The following is a 24,182-nucleotide window of genomic DNA, read 5'->3' as shown; positions in this document are numbered from 1 at the left end:
CAGGCTCTGGACTGAAGGTGTGAAGACTGCTTGGGATTTTCTCTCTCTCTCCTCTCTCTCTCTCTCTCTCTTTCTCTCTCGCTCTCTCGCTCACTCTCTTTGTTCCTCTCTCCCCTGCTTATGCTCTAAATGAATAAATATGAGGAGAATAGGGTGACTAGGATTTTCCTCGTCCCTCAAACACAGCTGTAGCTGTATCGAGGCCAGATCACTGGGAACACACAGGAAATCAATCTGTGGAGTGGCAGAGGATCTTTATAGTTGGAGAGAGACAACTTGATGGGACTGAGGGGGGATAAAACACCATCTGACTTCTGCTCAAATCAGGATCTCACGGTTTGTGGGTTTAAGCCCTGTTAGTCTCTGTGCTGACAGCTCAGAGCTTGGAGTTTGCTTCAGATTCTCTGTCTCCCTCTCTCTCTGCTTCTCCCCTGCTCATGTTCTGTCTTACTCTCTCAAAAATAAATAAACATTAAAAATTTTTAAAAGAAAAGGGGAAAAATATGTACACTGAAAACTATAGAAAGATTATGAAAGAAAATTAAAGAAGACACAAAGAAATGGAAAACATTCCATGCTCATGAACTGAAAGAACAAATATTGTTAAAATGTCAATACTACCCAAAGCAATCTACATAATTCATTGCAATCCCTACCAAAATAACACCAGCATTCTTCACAGAGCTAGAACAAACAATCCTTAAATTTGTATGGAACTACAAAAGACCCTCAATAGTCAAAGTAATGTTGAAAAAGAAAACCAAAGCTGGAGGCATCATAAACCCAGAATTTCACCAATATTAAAAGCTGTAATCATCAAGACAGTCTAGTATTGGCAAAAAAAAAATACACATAGACCAATGGAACAGAATAGAGAACCCAGAAATTGAACCACAAATACATGACTAACCAATCTTTGACAAAGCAGGAAAGAGTATCCAATGGAAAAAAGTCTCCTTAGCAAATGGTTCCAAGAGGACTGGACAGTAACACATAGAAGAATAAAAACTGGACCACTCTCTTATTTCTTTTGAAATAAATTCAAAAACGGATAAAAGACCTATATGTGAAACAGGAGAAAATCAAAATCCTACATGAGAAAATAGGCAGCAACCTCTTTGACCTTGGCCACAGCAACTTCTTACTTGACATGTCTTCAGAGGCAAGGGTAATAATGGCAAAAATGAACCATTGAGACCTCATCAAGATAAGAAGCTTCTGCACAGCAAAGGAAACAATCAAGAAAACTAAAAGGCAACCAATGGAATGGGAGAAGATATTTACAAATGACATATCCGATAAAGAGTTAGCATCCAAAACCTATAAAGAACTTACCAAACTCAGCGCCCAAAAAAAAAAAAAAAAAAACAAGAACAATAATAATCCAGAGAAGAAATGGGCAGAAGGCATAATAGACACTTTTCCAAAATAGACATCCAGATGGCAAACAGATACATGAAAAGATGCTCAACATCGCTCATCATCAGGGAAATACAAATCAAAATCACAGTGAGATACTACCTCACACTGCTCAGAATAGCTAAAATTAACAACTCATAGATCAACAGATGTTGGTGAAGACGCAGAAAAAAGGAAACCCTATTGCATTGTTGGTGGGAATGCAAACTGATGCAGGCACCCTGGTAAACAGTATGAAGGTACCTCAAAAAATTAAAAATAGAGCTATCCTATGACCCCGCAAGTGTACTACTAGGAATTTATACTAAGGATACAAAAATGATGATTCCAAGGAGCACATGCACCCCAGTGGCTACAGCAGTGCTATCTACAATAGCTAAATTATGGAAAGAGCCCAAATGTTCCTCAACTGATGAATCAATTGGGAAGATGTTATATACACACACGCACATGCGCGCAATAGAATACAACTCAGCGATAAAAAAAAAATGAAATCTTGCCATTTGCAACAACATGGATGGAACTGGATGCTATTAGCGAAATAAGTCAGGGAAAGAGAGATATCATATGATTTCACTTATATGTGCAATTTGAAAAACTGAACAGATAAACTTAAGGGAAGGGAAGGAAAAATAAGATAAAAACAGAGAGGGAGGCAAACCATAAGACACTCTTAAATACAGAGAACAAACTGAAGGTTGATGGGGGTAGGGGTATAATGGGTGATGGGGATTTACTTTTTGGTATGAGCACTGAATGTGTATGTAAGTGATGAAATCACTGGGTTCCACTTCTGAAGCCAAGACTAAACTGTATGTTAACTAACTTGATAATTTAAAAAGAAAAATAAAAAGGCTCCTACATGACTCAGTTGGTTAAGCATCCAACTTTGGCTCATATCATGATCTTACACTTCATCTCAGGTCATGATCTTACAGTTCATGGGTTCAAGTCCCGCATCAGGCTCTGCATTGACACTGTGGAGTCAGCTTGGGATTCTCTCTATCCCCATCTCTCTCTGCTCCTTCCGGAATCATGATTTCTCTCTCTTTCTCAAAATAAACAAACTTATTTAAGAAACACAAAGCATTTAAAAAATAAAAACATATGCAAAAATAAACATTTTTTTAAATTAAAACAATAAAATCAAATATTAAAAAAAATAAAGTGATAGTAAAAACAGAACTGGGGCCTGGGCAGGCAGTTTTAACAAAGGTATGAGTCTACATATGAATAAAATAGTCATAAAGAAAACAAACTAGCAATCAACAAAAACAAAGACCAGTTCCCTCCCTAACCTCTCAGGTTTTTGAATGATGAACTTAATGCCTTCAGGATACAAAACAAAATACAGATAAACAGAGAATGAAGAAGAATCTACCTATATATTGTTAAGCAAATAGTAAGTCTTTATAAATATGCCCTTATATGAAGATGACTTATTTAGAAGAAAAAGGTAAAATTTTTCTCATTGAAAGGTAAGAAATAAACACAGTAGGTAAAAGATTAATGAAGAAGGCATATACCAGGAATCAAGAATGAATGGCTACTTTCTACTCCCAGTAAAATTTCTCTCTTTAAAGTAAGTTATAAAATCAAATAAAAATAGAATGAATCAAAATTTGTGAATTTAGTTCAACTCCAGTCAAAACTCACAGGACTTTTTTCTGTCACTTGACAAAAATGGTCAAAATATACCTGAAAAAAGCAACTAACAGAAGAATTCTGAAATAAGAGAGCAAAGATGAGAGTTATGTCCTAAGAAATACCAAAACTTAGGGCACATGGGTGGCTCAGTTGGGTAAGCGCCCAAGTCTTGGTTTAGGCTCAGGTCATAATCTCATGGTTGGTGGGTTTGAGCCCCTCACTGGGCTCTGTGCTGACAGTGCAGAGCCTGCTTAAGAATCTCTCTCTTTCCGTCTCTGTCAGTCACTCAACCAATTGAAACATCCCAGTATCATGCCCTTAATACATATTTTTAAAGTAGTATTTCAAATTAGTGAAAAAAGGAATATGTATTCAATAAATAGTATTGGGATAATACATTAAAAATTTGGGAAAAAAATTAAATGATCCATAATTCACAATTCTAGATTTCCAAATAAGACATTTTAAAATAGCAGGAATATTTTTATCACCTTAGTACAGAGAATGACCTCCTTCTAGAGGTGGCATCTGTGTCAGACACTACTCATTATCCCCTCCAGGTATATTCTCTTATTTTTAGCTGGAGGATAGAACCACACAAAAACCCAGATATTAGTGAGCACCTCACCCTCAGCTGGTAGTTTCATTCCCCTGTGCTCTCTTGCAGCATTGTGCCAAAGTTATCAACAAGCACATATAAAAAAGCCATTTCTGCATCAGTTTACATTCCCACCAACAGTGTAGGAGGGTGCCCGTCTCTCCACACCCTTGCCAGCCTCTATAGTCTCTTGATTTGTTCATTTTAGCCACTCTGACTGGTGTGAAGTGGTATCTCAGTGTGGTTTTGATTTGTGTTTCCCTGATGATGAGCGATGTTGAGCATCGTTTCATGTGCCTGTAGGCCATCTGGATGTCCTCTTTGGAGAAGTGTCTGTTCATGTCTTCTGCCCATTTCTTCACTGGGTTATTTGTTTTATGGGTGTGGAGTTTGGTGAGTTCCGTATAGATTTTGGATACTAGCCCTTTATCTAATATATCATTTGCAACTATCTTTTCCCATTCTGTCGGTTGCCTATTAGTTTTCGATTGTTTCCTTTGCAATGCAGAAGCTTTTTATCTTGATGAAGTCCCAAGAGTTCAGTTTTGCTTTCATTTCCCTTGCCTTTGAGGATGTGTCGAGTAGGAAATTGCTGCGGTGGAGGTCTAGGAGGTTTATTCCTACTTTCTCCTCAAGGGTTTTGATGGTTTCCTGTCTCACATTCAAGTCCTTCAGCCATTTTGAGTTAATTTTTGTGTATGGTGTAAGAAAGTGGTCTAGTTTCATTCTTCTGCATGTTGCTGTCCAGTTCTCCCAGCACCACCTGCTAAAGAGGCAGTCTGTTTTCCATCGGATACTCTTCCCTGCTTTGTCAAAAATTAATTGGCTGTACATTTGTGGGCCCAGTTCTGGGTTCTCTACCCAGTTTTATTCTTTAAATAGGTCTACCTTCCACTTCTTTCTCCCTTCCTGATGCTGGAAGAAAGCGACAACTAATACCACCACCTTGGATTCACAGATGGAATTCACATAGAAAGTCAAAGCCATTCCTGGACCACTCTCTTCTGGGCTATTACATGCAAGAGAAATAAAGTTTTATCTCATTTAAGCCACTGCAGCATTGGTCTCTTCTAGCAGGTTAGCCTGCCCCTCTCCTCCTTTCCTCTCAACTCTCTCTCAAATTAAAAGAAAAATCAATTCAATAGGCATTTTATCAAGTGCTTTTCATATTGTAGGTACGGAATTATATGTTAAAAATATAAAAGTAAATAGGGGTTCCTAGGTGGCTCAGTGGTTGAATGTCCAGCACTTGATTTTGGCTCAAGTTGTAATCCCACGGTTGTGAAATCGAGCCCCACATGGGGCTCCATGCTGAGTGTGGATCCTGCGTAAAATTTTCTCTCTGTCACTCTGTCTCTCCCTCTGCCCCTCTCCCCAACTTATGCTCTTTCTAAATAAATAAAAGAATATAAAGGTACACATGGGGGACCTGGGTGGCTCAGTTGGTTAAGCGTCCAACTCTTTGTTTCAGCTCAGGTCATAACTTCACAAATGGTAGGTTCAAGCCCCTCATTGGTGCAGAGCCTGCTTGGGATTATCTCTCTCTCTCTCTCTCTCTCTCTCTCTCTCTCTCTCTCTCTCTCTGTTCCTCTCCTGCTAGTGCTGTTTCTGTCACTCTCAAAATAAATAAAACTTTAAAAAAGAATATAAATAGATTGAAGTATTAATTAACTTGGTAATGCTTAATAAGTCTTCAGCCAAAAAGAAGCAAAAACCCAAATGCCCCCTAATGAGATAAGTAAAATTGCTGTTTAGGGTTGAACCACAGCATTTGCCACTAATTAATTTATAAATCTGTGCCTTAAGTTCCTAATCTGTGTAAGTAATGCAGACTCTAGATCCTTCACTTCTAAAATTCTAAGACTCAAAATCATGTTGACAGACCAGAATTTGGGAGAGTAGACCCAAATCTACAAAAAGTATAAAAACATGATTATGAAATCCTTATAGTGAAACAATATGTACTTAAGATATCAAAATTTCAAAAGAAAAAAATGTAATATGGATATGTAATATGTATTTTAGATGCAAAAGCTTCAAAAATATATCCAGATCTAGGAAAATAATCTCTACATCTTCCTTCATTTATAGGAAATTGTTTTTAGACCATATAAAGTTAGGAGGACACTAAGCTGAATCTACAAATGGTGGCCTAAACTGCTAGGACCAATACTTACAAACAATAGTAAAACATTTTTCCCTTAAGATCTAGAACCTTATTAAATTCCTGAAAACCAAATAGCTTCAAATTATTACCAATTCATAAATTAAGTTATATTCATGAAATATATTCAGAAGCTCAAGTAAATCTGACTGACCTTACTGAGAGTACAGAAAATATGGATCTAAATCCTGGATTTACCATACACTAGCTCTGTCATCTTGGGCAAGTTACTTAACCACATCTCAGTTTCCTCAAGTGTGAAATAGAACAGATATATAACCTACCTCAAAGAATTCTTGTGAGGATGAAATAAATATATGCAAGTCCTAATAGCATAATACCAGTATAGGCAAAAGATATTAACAGATAATATACAGAAAAAATAAAAGCAGCCATTTCAAGGGACACTTGGCTGTCTCATTCAGTAAAGCAGGTGACACTTGATCTCTGAGTCTTGAGTTCAAGCCCTATATTGGGTATAGAGCTCATTTATTTTTTTAAAAAAGTGGCCATTACATGAAAATATATTAAATCTAATAATCAGAGACATATAAATTTGAACAATCTTGGGTCATCATTATGCACCAACCAGATTATCAAAGGGTAAAAAAATTTTTTGTTTTTTTAAAAAAATTTTTGATGTTTATTTTTGAGACAGAAACAGAGCATAAGTGGGGGAGGGACAGAAAGAGAGGGAGATACAGAATCTGAAGCAGGCTCCAGGCTCTGAGCTACCAGTGTGGGGTTCAAACCCATGTATTGTGAGATCATGACCTGAGCCAAAGCCAGAACTTAACTGACTGAGCCACCCAGGCGCCCCTACAAAAAGTTGTGGGTGGGTGTGTTTGTGTGTGTGTGTGTGTGTGTGTGTGTGTAAAGTATGGAAGCAAGTATTCTCTCATATATATAATTTTATAAAGAGTATGAATCGTTACCAGTACTTAGAAAGTAGTTTAGTAACAAGTACCAAAATTCTGATCTTTTTTAGGAATTACACTACAAAAATAACCACAAGAGCATAAAGCCAAATCTACAAAATATTCAGGAGGGAACTTCTAATAATTTGGAAAACTTTGAATCCATTCAGTGTCAATTAATGAACATTAATTCAATTTTCGTATATCCATAAAATGACTTTGTAGTCATTAAGAAGTGATTTATATTCTCCCTATTGATAAGAAGGAAAGTGCTCCACAACATACTTTCTTGAGTAAAAGGGAAAATTACAACCCAACAGAGTAAGACCGTGTATTTATAAACGTGTATGTATACTAACAGAGAAGAAAGTTCAATACTACAGTGTTAAAGTACTTACCTCCAGGTAGGATATTAAGTGATTTCACTTTCTTTTCCTTTTTTTTTTTTCTATGTTTTTATTTAGAGAGAGAGGGAGATACAGAATCCGAAGTATGCTCCAGGCTCTGAGCTAGCTGTCAGCACAGAGCCCTGTGCAAGGCTCGAACCCACGAACCGTGAGATCATGACCTGAGCCAAGGCTGGACACTTAACCGACTGAGCCACCCAGGTGCCCTGACTTCACTTTCTTATATAAATTCTTTGTGTATTACTTAAAGTTTCTATATGAGCATTCATTACCTTTATAATCAGAAAAAATCCATTTTCATTATTCAAATAATTTTATAAACAATTTAGTAATTAAATATATAACATATATATATATGTTTATATTTATATATATATATAACATAAATATAAATTCCTCCTCTAGTGATTTCACTGCACAAAATGACTGATTTTTGTGCAGTGTTTTCACTGCACAAAATGACTGATCCAAACAAACATTATTATGTGAGGAAAAGAAAACATACTCTGAATGTACCCTAAGATTAGGGGGAAATGACAACTCAAGGAAAGGAAAAGTAAGACAGACGAATTATGGCAAAAAGATTCAACAGTATCTCTCTTATAAAATATACCCAACATTATGACTACTGTCTTCTTATATACTACAAAAAATAAAACTAGGAACCTGAATGAGGAAGAGAAAGGCAAAAGCAATAGCTAAGAAATTTATGAGGCACAATCAAACTTAACACTGCTTTTCAAGTGACTCTCTCTTACTTTTCAAATAATTAAAAGAATTATTCAAACATGAGAAAGGAACTAGTTCATTTATGTCAGAGGACGTTAAGTTATTTAAGAAGAACTATATCAAACTGATCGAAACCTAAACTGTGTTCATTTTCTAATTATCTACTAAGGTATCCCCTGCTGATATAAAGAAAAAACCCAAGGACAAATGTTAACTTTTCCTAGTATCACTACATGAAAACTATTTTTCCCTTATAAAAAAAATTCTAATACTTAACTTTCCTATTTGAATTCAGGAAAAAGTACTAAATGATGATTAAATTTAAGGCATCAGGAGTAACACAGAACAACAGTCAAGAAACTGAGGGTCCAATTTTCCATTTACTCAGTTTCAGTTTCATTGTAAGTAAAATAAGAAGATTGACGAGAGCTCCAAATATATTTAATGGAGCATCAGTGATATGACATGCTCTTTGAAAGAATTACATGCTCCAGGAAAATAAAGGTTCTATTGGTGAAATAAGTTCAGGAAATTCTGCACACCACTTACCCTCTCTGAAGACTCATAATGCACTGTACAGCAGAAAAAGAAGTATATAACTTTGTATAACTACCATTTATCATAATTAGAGACAAACTAAATGTCTGTCAATAGAGGAATCATTAAAGATTATACAGCATAGTGTGATCTTCACAAACTATATACTGATATGGTAGATTTCTGTGAATAAGATAAAAAAAGATAAACTATGGAATAATACATGTATATGCTAGTTTTTTTTGTATATAGGTAGTCATATGCATATAAAAAGTTCTGAAAGAATACACAGCAAATCTTTTTGTTTTTATCTTTTGATAGAGGTGGGGGGAGAGAGAGGGAGGGAGAGAGGGAGAGAGGGAGAGGGAGAGGGAGAGGGAGAGGGAGAGAGAGAGAGAGAGAGAGAGAGAGAGAGAGAGAGAGAGAGAGAATGAATCCCAAACACTCTCCACCTGAGGGGCTCAATCCCACAACCCTGAGACCATGACCAGAGTCAAAATCAAGAGTTGGGTGTTCAACCAACTGAGCCATCCAGGCACCACCCCACACAGCAAACTTTTTTAGAGTAATTCTGGAAGTGGTGATTGGCAGGGTTATAGGGAATACATTTCACAGATTTAAATTTTTCTAATAAAAACATATCTTTCTGTAATAAAACAAGTAGCCAAGAAAAAATATAAATATACTAAAGTAGTTCACACTATTTAAAGTGGACCTTTTCAAAAAAAGAAATAAAGTAGATCTTTTCATAACAGTGATATACTGGCTCTTTTGTAAATATTAAACTTTATGCATTTTTTAATAACATGAATTAAAGATTTACTAGGACATTCACTGAGACCTTGCCTTTAAAAATACAAGTTAAAAAATTTAAATGTCATAATACTCAATAGTTAAACGACTAAATATCAACCCCCAAAAATATTTCAGTATTATCTATTTTACAAATTGCCTGAATGATTTCATAAGAATTTTGAAAGTTAACAAAATAATGTATATATTTAGTACACATAACAACAAAAAAAGTACCTATAACATAAAGAAAAAAAATCAAATGTGTAATTGTTATGATTATATCTCTGTAAAATGAGAACTATATTCTTTAAATAGTTGAACATATATAATACAAACATTTGTGCTAACCACTGAAGAAACAGAATAGAAGTCACAGCACTGGCCTCTCAGGAAGCTTAGAGGCAAGTGGAATAAAGACAAGTAAATCAATTGTAATCATACAATGAGATTCATGTGTTACATACACACACACACACACACACACACACACACACACACACACACATTCAGGGCCTACCATGTGCCAAGTGCTGTCTAGATGTTATTCTTTGGTAGAAAGAAAAAAAAATTCTTGTTTCTTCAGAAGAGAAAACTACAATAAAAATATCTGAAAGCCCTAAGTGCAAGGAGAGAAAATACAGCAAGAAAAGGATAGGGAGTACAGGGTGAAGAGTCTGTAATTTGGGTTAGGGTGTTAAGGAAAACAACCATGCAGAAGAAGCAATTGTTTGAAAGCAATTGTTTGAAAGAGCTGAGAACAACCCATAAGGTTATATGAAGGAATAGCAAATGCAAATGTTTTTCTTTCTTTTTTTTAAGTTTATTTATTTATTTTGAGAGGGACAAACAATGCAAGGGAGGGAGGGGCAGAGAGAGAGGGAGAGAGAGAGAGAATCCCAAGCAGGCTCTGCTCTGTCAGCAGAGACTGACATGGGGCTTGAACTCACGAAACTGTGAGATCATGACCTGAGCCAAACCATGTGTCAGACACTTAAGTGACTGAGCCACCCAGAAGCCCCATAAATGCAAATGTTTTAAGCAAAGAGTTAACTATTACATATACAAGAAATACCAAGGGGGCTAATGTAGCTGGTCCAGATATAAAAGAAACACCAACAAGGTAAATGTAGGTGGTCCAGAGTTTACCTATTACATATAAAAGAAACACCAAGGGGGCTAATGTAGCTGGCCCAGGGTATACTACACAGAGTATATTTAGTAAGAAATGACATGAGGGGAAAAAGGAAAAATATGGTGGGCCTGTAGGCCACTGCAAAGACTCTAAGTTATATGCATTGGTTGGTTGGTTGCTTGCTTGCTTTTATAGATTTTATTTTTTTAGAGCAGTTTTAGGTTCACAGCAAAACTGACAGGTTGGTACAGAGAATTCTTTGGCCCCAAAAAATGCATACCCGTCATCAACATGCTCTCTCAAAGTGGTACATTTGTTACAACTTATGAACGTACACTGACACATCACTATCACACAAAGTCCACACTTTACGTTGGAGTTTTCTCTTGGTATACATTCTACGGGTTTGGACAAATGTATAATGACATGTGTCTACCAAAATAACATCATACAGAGTAGTTTTATTGCCCTAAAAATCCTTTGTGCTGCACCTAATTCATTCCTCCCACTCTTCTAACTTCTGGCAAACATTGATCTTTTTACTATCTCAAGTTCTACCTTATCTAGAATGTCATATATATGAAATCATACAGTCTGCAGCCTCTTCAGATTGGCTTCTTTCACTCAGTAATAGGCAATTAAGGTTCCATGTAGATCTTTCCATTGCATGATAACTCATTTCTCTGTAATACTGAATAACAGCCCATTTCTGGATATACCACGGTTTATTTATCCATTCACTTGCTAAAGACATCTGCATTGCTTCCAGGTTTTAGCAATCATGAACGAAACGTCAAGTTTTTTTATAGACATACGTTTTCCACAAATTTGGGTAAATGCCCAGGAGAGTGATGGCTAAAATGTATGGAAAGAATATGGTTAATTTTGTAAGACAATGCCAAACTGTATTCCAAAATGGCTGTACCATTTTGCATTCCCACCAGCAATTAATGAGAGTTTCTATTGTTCCACTTTCTGTCCAGAATTTGATGCTGCCAGTGTTCCAGATTTTGGACAATCTAATAGGTGTGCTGTATCTCATTGTTGTTTCAGTTTGCATTTCCCTGATTACATATGATGTAGAGCATTTTAATGTGTTTATCTGCCATCATGGTTTCTTTGGTGAACTTCAGGATCTTTGGCCTCTTTTAAAATTAGGTTGTTTAGGGGCACCTGAGTGGCTCAGTTGGTTAAATGTCTGACTTTGGCTAGGGTCACGATCTCATGATTTGTGAGTTTTGTACCCTGCATCATCAGGCTCTGTGCTGATAGCACAGAGACTGCTTCGCATCCTCTGTCTCCCTCTCTCTGTGCCCTGCTCGCACATTCTTTCTCAAAAATAAATCGTTAAAAAAATACAATTAGGTTATTTTCTTATTGTTGGATTATTTTTTTTACATTTATTTGTTTGTTTGTTTATTGAGAGAGAGAAAGAGAGAGCAAGCCAGGAAGGGGCAGAGAGTAAGAGAGAAATCCCAAGCATCAACATAGAACCCGAAATGGGACTCAAACTCATGAACTGTGAGATCATTACCTGAGCTGAACCCAAGTCAGCCGCCTAACCAACTGAGCCACCCAGGCACCGCACTTACTGTTGAGTTTTAAGAGTTCTTTGTATACTTTGGATAATGGTCCTTTATCAGATATCTTTTGCAAATATATTCTCTCATTCTGAGCCTTATCTTTCCATTCCCTTGTAACTGTCTTTCATATACAGAGTTTTTAATTTTAATGAAGTTGAGCTTAACAATAATCTCTTTCATATCATGGTGTTAGTGTTGTATCTAAAAAGGCATCGCCATACCCAAGGACATCTATGTTTTATCCTCTTATCTTCTGGAAGTTTTATAGTTTTGCCTTTTCTTTCTTTATATAAGTTTATTTCTTTATTTTGAGAGAGAGAGCAGAAAGGGGCAGAGAGAAAGGGAGAGAGAAAGAATGCTAAGCAGGCTTTGCACTGACAATACACAGCCTGATGAGGGGGCTTGAACCCACAAACCTGTAGATCATAACCTGAGCAGAAATCAAGAGTCAGATGCTTAAACCAACTGAGTCACTCAGGTGCCCCAGTTCTGCCTTTTCACATGTAATTCATTTTAGGTTAATTTTTGTAAAGAATATAAAGTCAGTGTCTAGATTCATTTTTGCATGCGGATGTCCGATTTTTACAGCACCATTTCCTGAAAAGACTATCTTTGCTTCACTTTATTATTGCTTTGCTTTGTCAAAGATCAATTGCTTATATTGACATAGATCTATTTTCCAATCTGTTCCACTGTTCTGTCTATTCTTGTGCCAATACCATACTGTCTTGATTATTGTAAGTTTACTGTACATATTAAAGTTGAGTAATGTCAGTCCTCCAACTTTAACATGGAGTATATTAAGTTTGAGATGCCTCATAAACATGTAGGTATAAGTGACAAGAAAGCAGCTGGTATTAGAGTTTGAGTTTAAGGGGGAAAAATTCCAGGTTTATAAATTTATTCCATTAAAAAAAGAAAATAACCTTAAACTCTTCCAAAAAAAAAAAAAATAGAAGAGGAGGAGAAAACACTGCCAAATTCATTTTATGAGGCCAGCATCACCCTGATAACAAAATCAAACAAAGACACTAAAAGAAAATTACAGGCCATCATCATATACCTAATGAAAAGGGATGCAAAAATATTCAACAAAAAATAATATACTAAAAGGATCATATACCATGATCAAGTGGGATTTATCCCTGGGATACATGGATGCTGCAACATCCACACATCAATCACATAAAATGAAGGATACAATTATGATTATCTTAATAGATATTGAAAAAGCATTTGACAAAATTCAACATCCATTTATGATAAAAACTCTCAACAAAATGGGTATACATTGAATGCACCACAACATAATAAAGGCCATATATGAAGATCCCACAGCAAACAACATTCTCAATGGTGAAAGCTAAAAAGTTTTCCTCTAAAATCAGGAACAAGACCATAAAGAGACACTTTTATTCAACGTAGTTGGAAAGCTCTAGCCAGAGAAATTCGGCAAGAAAGAGAAATAATAGGCATCTAAATTGGAAATGGAAAAGTAAAACTGTCTCTATTTGCTGATGACAAGATATTATAAATAGAAAATGCTAAAGACTGCACCAAAAAACTACCAGAAGTCATATAAATTCAGTAAAGTTGCAGGATACAAAATCAATATACAAAAGCTGTTGAATTTCTATTCACAAATAACAAAATATCACAAAGAGAAATTAAGAAAACAATCCTATTTACAACTATATAAAAGAAAAAAAAGGCAAGGAATTTAACCAAAGAGGTGAAAGACCTGTATACTAACTGCAAAAGCATTTTTTCACAGAAACAGAACAAACAAATCCTAAAATATGTATGGAACTACAAAAGACTCCAAATAGTAAGCAATCTTGAGAAAGAAGAATAAGCCTGGAGGCATCACACTTCCTGGTTTCAAACTATACGACAAAACTAAAACATAGACATAAAACATACCAAGACACATAGATCAATGGAACAGAATACAAAGCCCAGAAATAAATTCATGCATATATGGTCAACTAATTTATGACAAAGAAGGCAAGAATATACAATGCGGGAAGGACAATCTCTTCAAAAAATTCCCTGCTCATGCGAGGTCTCTCTCTCAAAAGTAAATAAACATTAAAAAAATAGGCCATTATCAAAAAGACAAGAAATAACAAGTGTTGGCAATGATGAAAAGAAAAGGGAACCCTCGTGCACTGTTGGCTAAAAAGCACCTGGGTGGTTTAGTTGGCTACAAGTCTGGCTCTGGATTTCAGCTCAGGTCGTGATCTCAGGGTTTTGTGAGTTTGAGCACTGTGTGGGATTGGCACTGATAGCAGGCAGCCTTCTTGAGATTCTCCCTCTTTCTGCGTTCCTCCCCTTCTCAAGTGCTGACTCTCTCAAAATAAATAAATAAACTTTACAAAAAAAAAAGAGAAAAGAACGTAAATTGGTACAGCCACTATGGAAACCAGTATGGAGCTTCCTCAACAAATGAAAAATTCAGCTACCATGCGGTCTAGAAATTCCAATTCTAGGTATTCATTAGAAGATAATAAAAAATACTAACTCAAAAAGATACACACATCCCCATGTTCACAGCAGCATTACTTACAGTAGTCAAGAAGCAACCAAAGTACATACTGATGGATGAATGGACAAGGAAAATGTGTGTATGTATAATGAAATATTACTCAGCCAGAAAACAGAAATATTGCCATTTGTGACAAAGTGGATGGACCTCAAGGGCATTATGCTAACCGAAATAAGTCAGAGAAAGACAAACACCATATCATCTCACGTACATGTAGAATCTTAAAGAACAAACAAACAAATAACCCCACAACCACACAGAACAGATTGATGGTTGCCAGAGGCAGGAGGGGAATAGGTGAAATTGGTAAGGAAGTCAAAAGTTACAAACTTCCAGTTACAAAATAAATAAGTCATGAGATGTTACATACAGCATGGTGACTATAAATAGTAAATTATATTGCATATTTGAAAGTTGCTAAGGGAATATATGTTAAAAGTTCTATCACAAGAAAAAAGATAGATATTAACCAGACTTACTGGGGTAATTATATCACAGCATACAAAAATATGATTAAACTAATATAACATTATACATCAATTATATTTCAATAGGAAAAAAACCCTCAAAAAATGGAATAAGCAACTTTGGGAGTCATTAGCATTTCAATGCTATCTAAATCCAAGGGATTAAATCATTTCACCAAGACAGTGATTACAGTAAAAGAACAGAGGTTGTGCAAGGAGTGGGGCCTGGGGCTTGGGTGGAGAGATCAAGAGGAACCGGCAAAGAAAGGGAAAAGAGAAAACTAGGAGGAAAAAAGAAAAAGAAAGTTAAAGGAAGACAGAATGACAAACTTTGTTAAACGTTACAAGTTTTGTTATAAAGTGAGAACTGAGAACTGACTAAAGTCACAGAAGTCATCACAGACACTGGCAGTAACAGTTTTGTGGAGCTGAGGTGAAGCATGACTAAGGCCAGAACAAGGAAGAATGGTAGGAGAGCATTATAAGTAGCAAATACAATTCAGCTGAGTGAAAAGAAAAGCATTTATGGTAATAATGAAGGAAATGAAAAAGAAGGATCTTTTTTTCCCTAGTATGTTGTGGTAATAATCCAAGAAAGGGAAACATGATGATGCAAGGGGGAGACATATATGAGTAATATGAAGCAACTATAGAAAAACAGAAGGGATTATGGGGGAGCAGAAAGGCTAGTGTGTTGGGGATGACCCCCAGAACTACCTCTGGGCAGATCTCTTTGAGCTACGTCTCAAAGATGATTTGATTTGATGAGAGATTGGGTAATAAGTACTAGGCACATAGAATAAACGAGTATTGCAAAGGTAAAAATCTTATTGGCAAGTATTTATTTCTCTTTCCAGTTGGCCGTATTTTTGCTACCAGTATTTGACTTGCATACCTATGAAATCTTGTTGTTCTGAAGTGTATTAAGGCTAGTAATATTTGATACTGTATTTATGTTATTTCATTAATTATAACATAAAACAATGAAATGAGTGCATAAGGAAAGGTTATTTCCCTGAAAATTGAATGCTTCTGAAAAACTTGATAAAAATATTTGTTTTCTTAAAATTACTGTTAATTAGACAAGGTAAGATAAGCACACATATTGACAGAAAACATCGTAAAACTATACAGGGACTGTGTACCCAGAAAGCTTTGTAAGAATCTGAGTTCTTGGTGCAGCCACTCTCGGGAACAGTTTGGAGTTTCGACAAAAAAACTAAAAGTAGACCTACCCTATGATCCAGCAATTGCACTATTAGGTCTTTATCGAAAGAATACAAAAATACAGATACAAAGGGGTACATGCACTCCAATGTTTATAGCAGTATTATCAACAATAGCCAAACTATGGAGAGAGCCCAAATATCCATCAACTGATGAATGGATAAAGAGATGGTGTAAAAATACAATGGAATATTACTCAGTGATCATAAAGAATGAAATCGTGCAATTTGTAACAACGTGGATGGGGCTAGAATGTATCATGTTAAGTATATTTAGTCAATCATTGAAAGTCAAAGACGGTATGTATGCTTTTACTTCTATGGAGAATTTAAGAAACAAAACAGATGAACATATGGGAAGGGGGGAAAAAAGAGGAGAGAGGGAAACAAACCACAAGAAAATCTTAGTAATAGAGAACAAACTGAGGGTTGATAGAGTGAGGTAGATGGGTGGGAGGTGGGCTAGATGGGTGATGGGTATTCAAAAGGGCACTTGTGATGAGAACCAGGTGTTACACGTAAGTGATGAATCAATGAATTTTACCTCTGAAACCAAAATTGCACTGTATGTTAATTAAATTAAAAATAGAAAAGAAAACAAACTTGGGGCGCCTGGGCGGCTCAGTCGGTTAAGCGACTGACTTCCAGCTCAGGTCATGATCTCGCTGTTTGCAAGTAGGGGCCCCGTGTCTGGCTCTGTGCTGACAGCTAGCTCAGAGCCTAGAGCTTGCTTCGGATTCTGTTTCTCCTTCTCTTTCTGCCCCTTTCCTGTCATGCTCTGTTTCTCTCTCTCAATAATAAATAATTTCTTTTAATATTAAAAAAAACACACAGAGGGTAAAAAAGTATCTAGGTTCTTGTTCTACTTTGAAGAATCTGATAAGATACTTTTATTTTGGAGGTGTGGGTTCAGGAAAGACATAGTAATTTCTATTTAGGGAATCCATCCTCAAAGAAAAGGTACAAATTTACTCCCTACTCTTCCCCTCCAACGAACAGATTTTTAAAAATCACAAATAAATGTGAAAATTTGGATTATTAAATGTTTATGTATGTGTATATATATATATCTTTTTAATGATTTCTCATTTTAACGGTTTTAATTAAATGAACAGCTATCTCCTCCAACTTGCATTGGATGGAAGTTTCTGTTACTGTAAATTCAGCAAACAATGATTAGAAGTCATTTTTAAAAACTGGAGTATCCATATTAGAAATATTCCAGATAAAATGGTTAACATACTTTCCCTTCCTCCTTCAATAAGACTCTGTCTTTGTTTCTAATACTCAGAATCATCTAAAAAAATCAATTAGGTGTTTCCTATGTATTAGTTTTGTAACTCTAGTACAGTGATGTCCTCATTAAATGAACTAGCCTTTGTCCCTGTGCTTAATGGTAGCAATAAGACTTCTTTCAAATCTCATCTCTCCCTTATCAGAAATTTTGTCACCTGTGACCTGCTTGCTACCTAAATGCTTACTTAAAATTAATCTTTTTAAGGGGTGCCTGGCTAGCTCAGTCTGAAGAGCATGTGACTCTTGATCTTAGGATCATGAGTTTGAGTCCCACATGGGGTGCAGAGATTATTTAAATAAATAAATAACTTTTTAAAAAGTCTTTTCAAAACTATTGGCCTAAATAAATGGCTTCTTCCCTTACATGCCTATGTATTCCATATTTTTAGCAGAAGTCACCTTTATATTGTTTACTCAGAAACTTCTTAAGTATGAATAAAGCAGATTTAATGCTCAGAATTTAAATGTATTTAATAAGTCATTTTATGTGTGGTAAAGATGCAGGTTGTTATTTTTAGGGTAATATATTTATTTCACAATTACAGCCTTATTATTAATATATCATATTAAACTTGAAAACCCACTAACAATTATTAATTTATTGATGATCTGCTAAGATTTCAACTTCTTTAATCACTAATATATGTTGACTATGACTATATTACCAATTTTAAGGTACAGTGCTGTGCTGTAAATATGTAACTTTTAGATGATAAAATGCAGCCCTTGCTCTCAGAGAATAACAATATGGTGACTTTCTCCCTAAAATATTATCCATCTCACAGCTACCTTCTTCTGAGCTACCTGTTTACATTAAATCTAATTCTTCTGATGTACTTATCATACTCTACTGTAATTATTTACATGAGTGTTTAAGTTTGAATGATTGTCAATGATAATGAATGAGATGAAAACCATCTCAGAGTGTGTGTGTGTCTGACTTCAGAGTAGGTTTGTTCCCTAGCCAAAGCCTACCATTAATCTAAGATGTTCAAAGTCTTGTCTGCTCTACTGGCTCTTGGCAAAACTTCTGAGATCCTCGAGAAAAGCAAAGTATTCCTGGTGCTCCAGTGCTGAGCTCCACCAACTCACTTGCAAAAGTGTTATCTACCCCTCAGCCTGCCACGAAAACCATCAGGTAGTTCTATAAGGCCCAGCCCAAGGAATCGGTGTGAGTATGTAATTTGCGTTCTTCCATGCAGATTTTCCAATGGACTGAAAGCTCACCTGCCTGCTGGAGAATATGTCACTCTCGTCCTTCTATTCTTGCCCAACCTCATCTTCTATATAATGGCAGTCCAGGAATAGGGCCTTCTTACTAGCATTCTTTATAACTTCAACCACAAAATTAGGAATGAACGTCAATTCAGGTTCCTATTCTTCAACCTTCTGCCCTAGGGAGGGCTCCTTCTCCCCATCAGCTGTTGGTTGGATGCTATTGTGAATGTTCAAAGTAACAGTGATCTTTTCTTTAGCAACTTTCCACATTAATTTGGTTTCTGTCCCATTCACTTCTAGCTCCCAACCTCCAGATATCTTGGGGAGGGATTTAAGGATTCTGTATCTTCTTGTCCTCTTTAATGTCATCATCCAGGGATGCAACAAAAGCTTGGTTTTCCTGGATGTGCAGCATGATGCAGCTGCAGCCACAGAGCCCTCGAGAGCTCAGGAAACCCTGCTGATCCAGACCATCTGCAGGCGACAGGGCCTCAAGCGCCCCACACGAGACCAGGCATGGACTGGAGTAGAGGCCAAGACAGAGGGGTTGAGCTAGTCACAGAGCCCCCCAACAGGGGAGCCAAGCGCATGGGGCACTCAGTACAGCAGAGGCAGCATTGGGGCTGCGGATACCTATGGGCAGAAAGGATGACCCAAGTGGAAGATCCTGGCCCACACCCCACTGGCAGTACCATATTTAAACTTTTTCATTATCATTATATTTGTTATGGTGATCTGTGATCAGTGATCTTTGATGTTATGATTATAATTGTTTTGCGGTACCATGAACCATGCCCATATGTGATGATGAACTTAATAAATGTTGGATGTGTTCTGACTGCTCCACTGATGAGTGGATTCCCTCTTTCCCTCAACTGAGGCCTATTCCCCAAGACACAACAATATAGAAATCTGACAATTAATAACCTTACAATGGCCTCTAAGTGTTCAAGGGAAAGCAACACCTCTCACTTTAAATCAAAAGCTAGAAATGATTAGGCTTAATGATGAAGGCACATTAAAGCGGAGACAGAGCAAAATTTAGGGCTTTTGTGCCAAACAGCCAAGTTGTGAATGCACATGAAAAGTTCCTGAAGGAAATTAAAACTTCTATTCCAAGGAATAAATATGATGACATGAATGATAAGAAGTGAAACCACCTTATTGCTGATATGGAGAAAGTTTTAGTGGTCTGGATAGAAGATCAAACCAGTCATAAAATCCCTTTAAGCCAAAGCCTAATCCAGTGCAAGGCACTAACTCTTCAATTGTATGAAGACTGAGAGAGGAGAGAGGGGTGCAGAGAAAAGTTGGAAGCTAGCAGAGGTTGTTTCATGAGATTTAAGGAAAGAAGCCATCTCCATAACATAAAAGTGCAAGGTGAAGCAGCAGGTGCTGATGTGGAAGCTGCAGCAAGTTATCCAGAAGATCCAGCTAGGAGAATTACAGAAGGTGGCTACACTAAACAACAGATTTTTCAATGTAGACAAAACAGCCTTCGACTGGAAGATGTCCTCTAGGGCTTTCAAAACTAGAGAAGAGAAGTCAATGTCTGGCTTCAAAACTTCAAAGGACAGGCTGACTCTTGTTAGAGACTCACACAAGTGGTGACCTGAAGTTGAAGCCAATACTGATTTGCCATTCCAAAAATTCTAGGCCCTTAAGAATTATGCTAAATCTACTCTGCCTATGATCTATAAATGAAACAATAAAGCCTTGGACGACAGCACATCTGTTTACAACATGGTTTACTGAATTAAGCCCACTGTTGAGAATTACTGCTCAGAAAAAAAGATTCCTTCCAAAGTATTACTGCTTACTGACCATGCACCTGGTCACTAAAGAGCTCTGATGCTGCTGTCATGCCTGCTAATACAACATCCATTCTGTAGCCCATGGCTCAGGGAGTAATTCTGACATTCAAGTCTTATTATATTTTTTAATGCTTATTTATTTATTTATCCTGAGAGAGAGAGAGAGAGAAAGCCTGTGTTTGTGTAAATAGAGGAGGGGCAGGGAGAGGGAGAGTATCCCAAGCTGAGGACAGAGTCAACTCAGGGCTCAATCCCACAAACCATGAGATCACGACCTGAGCCAAAATGAAGAGTTAGTTGCTCAGGGTGCCTGGGTGGCTCAGTCAGCTAAATTAATCCCTGCTTGGGATTCTTTCTGCTCCTCCCCTGCTTATGCTCGCTCACATGCTCGCGCTCTCTCTCTCTCTCTCTCTCTCTCTCTCAAAATTAATAAACATTTTAAAAAATCACTTACCTTCTAAAAAAATGGGTCAGATGGTCAACTCACTAAGCCACCCAGGCACCCCAACATTTTATGTTCTAAAAGTTTATTTTAGGGGCACCTGGGTGGTTCAGTTGGTTAAGCATCAGACTTCAGCTCAGGTCATGATCTCATGGCTCATGAGTTGGAGCCCTGCATGGGCCTCTGTGCTGACAGCTCAAAGCCTGGAACCTACGTCAGATTCTGTGTCTTCTTCTCTCTTTGTCCCTCTGCTTCTTGTACTCTCTCTCTCTCTCTCTCAAAAAAATAAATAAATAAATAAACATTTTAAAAAATAATAAAATAAAAATAAAAACTTACTTTAAAACATATATTTCTTGACATGATAAACAAGTCTCAACTACATATAATAATGTTTGTAATAACTTCTCAGAATTTAAGATATATCTTTTTCAGTGTTCACTTAAATAGTATGTGTGAAAATATATTGACCATAGTAGGCTTATATCACATCATATCAAATCTCATTCCCTAGAAAACATGTGTTATTTTAATATCTATGAAAGAAAAAACATCTAAAGGTACAGCCGCACAGGATAGAGAGTAGTCTAACTATTCACAAGAATGAAAAGCTCTTTTCCATGCTATTAGAAAGGCTCTTCCTTAATAGCTTTTTAGGCAAATGAACAAGTCTGAAGCAAATAAGAATTAAGTTTCAGGTTATTTTTCCTCCTAGTCAACCAACCTTACATTGCATATTTTTAAAACAGGAGTTGTAAATTAAACACAACTGCAGGTAAAGAATTAGACTCCTCATTAATTTCAGTTGATGGCTTCTTTGCCAATTTCCCTAGTCCACTTCTGTTTCTATGGTAACAAAGGTAGAATCAAGAAGCAGAAGCAAATATTTTAAGTTAACAGTTATATGGTGAGAGTCAAGTACTGAATAGCATTTACAGTAATTTAATTTTAAGAAATAATCTAAAATATGAAAAGGAAGAAGGGAATCACAGTTCATTTAATCTTAAAGCTACCTTCAAAGGGAGGAGTCTGCCGGTCCAGTATTTTTTCTTTGATTGTTTCCATAAAAACGGATTTACATTTTCATTATAACTTTTCTAAAAAATCTGGTTCCATTCCCACAATGGGTGGCCAAAAAAAAACCAAAACCCTAAAATTACCAAGTGTCCAGATTTGCTTTCTAGAACAAAATTCATAGTACTAGCATTAAGGCTTTAAAATATGATGGCAAATTTTGTGATCTTAATTAGGACTCCATTTTAGACTGTGATTTTCTTTGAAATAGCTGATTCTAATATGATCTTTTATTTTAAACAAAGCAACTACCTTTAAGAATGAAAAAAGGGGCACCTGGGTGGCTCAGTCGGTTAAGCATCTGGCTTTGGCTCAGGTCATGATCTCATGGTTTGTGGGTTCAAGCCCCATGTCAGGCTCTGTGCTGACAGCTCAGAGCTTGGAGACTGCTTCAGATTCTGTGTCTCCCTCTCTCTGACCCTTCCCTCCTTGTGCTGTCTCTGTCTCTCAAAAATTAAAAAAAAAAAAAATTAAAAAAAAGAGAATAAACTTTCCGTTAATACTGATATTAACCTTTCATATGTATATATATATATACATACATATAATGAGATACCTATTTGAAATACAAATTTCTCTAGCAGAGTTTCTAAATATTTCCGGGATCATCTTAAGTTTGTATCTAAAATAATGACTTACTTAAATCCTTTCAACTGTTCTTTTCTAAGTTGCTTTATGTTCAAAATTTTCTTTTTCCTCTGTCAAAACATTTTCACTCCAAAGAGTCTGTATTTCTGTCTCTATCTCTGCCTCTCTTTCATTAATCTGGGGGAAGCAAAATGCCATGTCAGAAGGAGCACTATGGAAATGACCATGTGGCAAAGAACTGAGGCTGCCTGCCAACAGCCAACAAGGAACTGTCAATAAAAATGTGAGCTTGGCATCCAATCCTCCAGCACCAGTTGAGCTTGGAGATAAGTGCTGTCCCAGCTGGAAGCTTGATAACTACCTCAAGAGAGACGCTGAGCTAAAATGACCTAAGTCAATCCCAGTTTCCTAAGCCACACAAATTAAAATTCAAAGATCAGTGGAAAAAGCAGGTTGGAAAGTGATACATATAAAATAATGATATATAAGGTTTTCAAACATGCCAAATAATGCTGCTAAACTTGACTATTTTGCCAGATTTGATAATCAATAAGAACTTATTCATCTTTTTATTTCCTCCCACCCCAACTCTATGAGTTCCCTGCCTACAGCAAATACTTTTAATAAGTGAATGACAAAGTAAAACATTAAGATGTAATGCAGTTTGGCCAAAATTCATATTTAATGGGTTTGCTCTTACTGCTAAGGGAAACAAAATTTAAGCCCTTACCTCTATGAGACAACTAAAATCAGAAGAAGAAGATAAATGTTCATTTATAAAATGCATCAAATGCTAACCTGTACACATCAGAAAACAAAGAGTATGTCCAAAATCTACATTTTGACTACTATTTTCCACAGTCAACATACAAACTTTGGCCAAATGTTTTCGTCTTTATCTACAGACAACCTGGAATGTACCTCTGTTAAGTTCTATGCATACAAATATTACCTACCTCCCTATTAAGAATGTTCCTAGGAGAAAAAATTGAGGAAAGCTTTAGCAAAGACAAAAAAGGATTATGGATGTCCTATCTGGAACATCGTACTAAATTATCGGTGCCTCTCAATTTTTTTTTTATTGGTGGTAAAATATACATAACATTTACCATTGTAACTATTCAAAAATGTACATTTAACCATTTCAAATGTAAAATTTGGTACTTTCACAACGTGGTGTAACAATAACCACCGTCCATTTTTAGGCCTTTCATTGTCTTTAAAATTTCCAGAGAACAAAGAAATTAAACTTATAATCTTTTATTTATTTTAATTTTTTTAATGTTTATTGTATTTTTGAGAGAGAGACAAAAAAAAGGATGAGAAGGGGAAGAACAGAGGGAGAGAAAAGGAAATAAAGAATCTGAAACAGGCTCCAGGCTCTGAGCCATCAGCACAGAGCCTAACGCGGAGAGTGCGAGATCATGACCTGAGCCAAAGTCAGCGCTTAACCATCAGAGTCACCCAGGTGCCCCAAACTTATGATCTTTTAAATGAACATTAGAAAACAAGCAAGCAAGCAAATACAAAAACAAGGTCAGGACCTTTTAAGAATACTAGTTTGTATAATTAAGGCAAATA

At 36.3% G+C, this 24,182-nt stretch overlaps 1 protein-coding gene and 1 pseudogene across 1 annotated transcript in view; both read right to left on the bottom strand.

Annotated features, from left to right (window-relative positions):
- Positions 1 to 24,182, bottom strand: part of BAZ2B (bromodomain adjacent to zinc finger domain 2B) — a 292,602-nt gene that overhangs the window by 247,807 nt on the left and 20,613 nt on the right. The gene's annotated exons all lie outside the window — the stretch shown is intronic.
- LOC115287790 lies at positions 18,474 to 19,301 on the bottom strand (annotated as a pseudogene).

Source organism: Suricata suricatta, chromosome 3 (genome assembly GCF_006229205.1).
Source record: "Suricata suricatta isolate VVHF042 chromosome 3, meerkat_22Aug2017_6uvM2_HiC, whole genome shotgun sequence".
In the NCBI taxonomy this organism is placed as follows: domain Eukaryota; kingdom Metazoa; phylum Chordata; class Mammalia; order Carnivora; family Herpestidae; genus Suricata; species Suricata suricatta.
The sequence above is the reverse complement of the archived record's forward strand: the minus strand, read 5'-3'. Positions and strand labels throughout refer to the sequence as shown.